This window comes from Myotis myotis, unplaced genomic scaffold (assembly GCF_014108235.1).
Source record: "Myotis myotis isolate mMyoMyo1 unplaced genomic scaffold, mMyoMyo1.p scaffold_m19_p_1, whole genome shotgun sequence".
NCBI lineage: Eukaryota > Metazoa > Chordata > Mammalia > Chiroptera > Vespertilionidae > Myotis > Myotis myotis.
Genome location: NW_023416313.1, coordinates 107,761,600 through 107,765,662, shown reverse-complemented (window position 1 = coordinate 107,765,662; position 4,063 = coordinate 107,761,600). Strand labels below are relative to the sequence as shown.

General features: G+C 35.4%; 1 pseudogene; it reads left to right on the top strand.

Moving 5' to 3' along the window:
- Positions 1-1,448: 1,448 nt before the first annotated feature.
- Positions 1,449-1,570, top strand: LOC118661052 (annotated as a pseudogene).
- Positions 1,571-4,063: the final 2,493 nt, after the last annotated feature.

The following is a 4,063-nucleotide window of genomic DNA, read 5'->3' as shown; positions in this document are numbered from 1 at the left end:
AAAGTCATTGCAATAGCTTCTGGCTCTAGAACATCACCATCTTGCTCAAAAACTACTTGTCCTATGTTGTAGATGCATCTAACTGATAGACTGGTATCAAAACTGCAAAAGGGCATTGAAGAAATATAATCTTTCACTTTTCCAGCTAACTGTGTCTCCATGCTAGAATGGAATACTGAGTAAGACAATTTGTATATCATCTATATCTATCTATCTATCTATCTATCTATCTATCTATCTATCTATCTATATCTATATCTATATCATTCAATAAAAAGAAAATAAAGTTATGTCTTTCATTTTAATTTCAAATAACTGCACTATCTTCATTGACAAAACCTTGAAAAATATCAATTTATGGAGTTAGCCTTATTGAAAACTTTTGGGTATTCATTCAAAATAGCAATCATTGTTATGTAATAATACCTTGTAGTATATGTTATCTTATTACTTTAAAGTGCCTTTACATAATTATAATTTGTGCTCATCCCTATTCATTTAAAAAAATTGGAATAGTCACTATAAAATATATTCTAAGGCCCTGGCTGGTGTTGCTAAGTAGTTAGAGCAATGGCCCACTCACCGAAGGGTCACGGGTTCCATTCCCAGTCAAGGGCATGCACCTAGGTTGCATGTTTGATCCCTGGCCCTGGTCCGGATGCATGTGGGAGGCAACAAATTGATGTGTCTCTCTCACATTGATATTTTCCTATCTCTCCCTTTCTCTCTCCCCCATCCTTCCCTCCCACTCTCTCTAAAAAATCAATGGAAAAAATATCCTTGAGTGAGGATTAAAAAAAAATCTATTATAGGTATGAGAATAGAGAGTCATGAAAACACCCAAAGTAGCCTGTTTAACCTCATTGTAACCTAGGAGATCTAGGTTGCAAAACCACTAAAGCAGTAAGTACTCTTTGTCCTTTCTTTTATGGGGAAAAGAATCTTTATCTTACTGAAATCCTGCTGTGGAAGCTGGCTCTTGCAAAGAGGATTTCAGGAGATTCAGTTGGGCCTATATGAGCAAACTAATTTAAAAAATAAATACTGCAATAAATAAGAAGAAAACAAACAGCACTACTTTGAAAAACTTGATAAATGAGGCACATATAAGGAGAACATGATTATAATTGTATATGATTATATTTATTTATTGAATTTATTGGGGTGACATTATATAGGTTTCAGGTGTACCATTCTATAATGCAGCACCTGTGTATTGGGTTGTGTGTTCACCACCCTAAGTCAAGTTTCCTTCCATCAGCATTTAGTCCTCCTATACCCTCTTCTACCTCCCGTTCCCACTGTTTCCCTCTGGTGATCACCTATTGTTGTCTGTGTCTATGTGTTTCTTTGTTTTGCTTAATCCCTTCACCTTTTTCACCCAGGCCCACAACCTAATTGTATATGATTATAATGAGTATAAAACTTACCGTACAAATCTGAGTAGAAGCTTTGCGCAGTGGCAGTATCGTAGCCAATGAGGTTTACCCGAGGCGTGATTATTGCTAATTGGAAAAAAAAAAAAAATCTGAGTAGAGCAGCTGTAACTTTCTTAATATGTCTATAGCCAAACTTTCCCTTGCCCTTAAGGCCCTATTTTTGCTAACTGAAAAATAAAAGTGAATTTTGAACTTTAAATAAACTCGGCAATTTGAAATTTAAAATTCAGTTGATTTTTTTTAAATATTCAGTTTAAAATTTCTTACACTTCCATCTCCTTACCACAGCTTGAAGATACGGGTGCTTTCTTAACTACGGTCATGTGGGTCAAGACATTGCTTGTTACATGCACTATTTCAATGTATTGATATCAACATGTGAGTTGTGAGGAAAGAGAAATAAGAGAATCTTTGTGCATATTGCAAGGGCACGTATTTCTCAGATTCAGTTAACCATTGCTAGGAATTTGTCAGATCTTTTGATATTTCAAGAAAGCAGAATGATTTATTTTTTCTATTATTATTATTTCCAAATGTTGGCTCACTATATTTTTAAAAAATAGGAATCTATGCAGACCACATAAAATCTACATGGAAATTGCTGTTAGTCCTCAGGGTGCCTGTTTACAGTATCTGACATCTTAGTGCACTTGCAGATATTTATATCTCATTTTTAAAGTTAATAAAGTGCTGCAGTATTTTTTTTATTTAAGACTTAAAGGATTAGTTTCTTTGTGAGAGTACTAATATTACCATTTGTCTTATAAGCTGTGGTACATGTTCCTTGAGTTTCAATCATTGGTCTCATGAGCAGTCATATGTTACAGTTATCTATGATTAATTAAGATTAAATGGTTTAGAAGAATTAATCTCACTTCCTCATTTATAGTTACCGTTTCCTGACAGAATCTGTAGGGTTTTTTGTTTTTAATAAGAGAACTTCTTTTTATTTTAAATATCATTTAGATTTCAACTTAGTCATGATAAACTTAAGTCCATGGTCATATTTCTGTTCCCTCTAAAAAATCATGACAGGAACAGAAAAGAAATACAAAAATAAAAAAGTTATGAATCTATAAACACAAAGAGACCAGATAGTAGGGAGGAACAAGAGGTGTCAATGTTCTTTGGAAGATGGAAAGCAGAGGTAAGACGTAATGATTGACACAGCCGAGCAAAGAGCAGTGAAGGGCAAGCGCCTGCAGTTGAGAAGCCAGTGAATAGCCAGGTGCTTCCCACTGCAGAAACACTGAGTCAGAAATCATTGCAAGGGAGCCAGTGTAGGTGGGTGAGAGAGAGGAGCTGAAAATGGGGGTGATGTTTTAAGACTTTTAAAAGAACAATTAGACTTCCAGTTTCCCTGCAACTTCAATCTCCTACTTCTATAGCAGCGGTTCTCAACCTGTGAGTCTCGACCCCTTTGGCAGTCGAACGACCCTTTCACAGGGGTCACCTAAGACCATCCTGCATATCAGATATTTACATTACGATTCATAACAGTAGCAACATTACAGTTACGAAGTAGCAACAAAATAATTTTATGGTTGGGTCACAACATGAGGAACTGTATTTAAAGGGCCAGAAGGTTGAGAACCACTGTCTATAGGATATGTTGAGGCTCTGACTCAGCAGCATGAACTGTTGAGGCACTTTACTGCAATTAATGGCAGCAAATTAAAGGCAGTATACTCTACTGAACGTTGATATCCTCCCTACAGGCATATCTCTGGTTCAGTCCTGAGCAATCTTGCAGTTAAGTATGTAACTCTTTAGGATTCATCTCAGGAAAAACTGAAGGGTCCTGGGGAGAAAAATGCCTGCATATAGTAAAACATTATGATGTTCCAATGAAATCTTAGTAAGCCACCATGAGCACATTTGCATGCTCTCTCTCTCTCTCTCTCTCTCTCATACACACACACACATTCACATTTATTTCAGTCATCTTTTTTAGTCTCACTCTATATGAGTGAGAAATATGAAAGAAAATATGAACATTAAGTAACAACACATACAGAAGACAGCTGAAAGGAAATGAGAGGAGATAAATAACAATGAAAGAAACAGACAAAAATCTCAAGACTATCATCAATGTTCTTAGAAAATAGAATAATGGATGCTATGAGAAAAAGAACATTCAGAGAATAGGAAACAGACTTTTAAAGTCAAATGTGTACAATTCAGAAAACAAACAGATCATAGAAGGGAAAAAGAAAGGGATTGAACATTGAAATGAGCAAAGAGACAATTAGAGATCCAATCTAGGAGGCCAACTATCCAATTATAGGGTTTCAGGAAATGAGAAACATAGGAAATAAGTTAAAATATGATATAGAAGTAAAAAAAAAGAATGTTTTTCAGAATCCTGACAGAAAGAGCTGTGGTTCAGGAAAATGAGCTAAAATAGAACTAAACCAAGAGCACAACTGTGAAATTTTAGATAACAAGAAAGGAGTAAAATAAAATCCCATACACTCATTTTTTTAAGCAACTGGTACTCTTTTTAAAAAAATATATTTTTATTGATTTCAGAGAGGAAGGGAAAGGGAGAGAGAAAGAGAAACATCAAAGATGAGAGAGATTCATTGATCAGCTGCCTCCTGCATGCCCCCTAGTGGGGATTG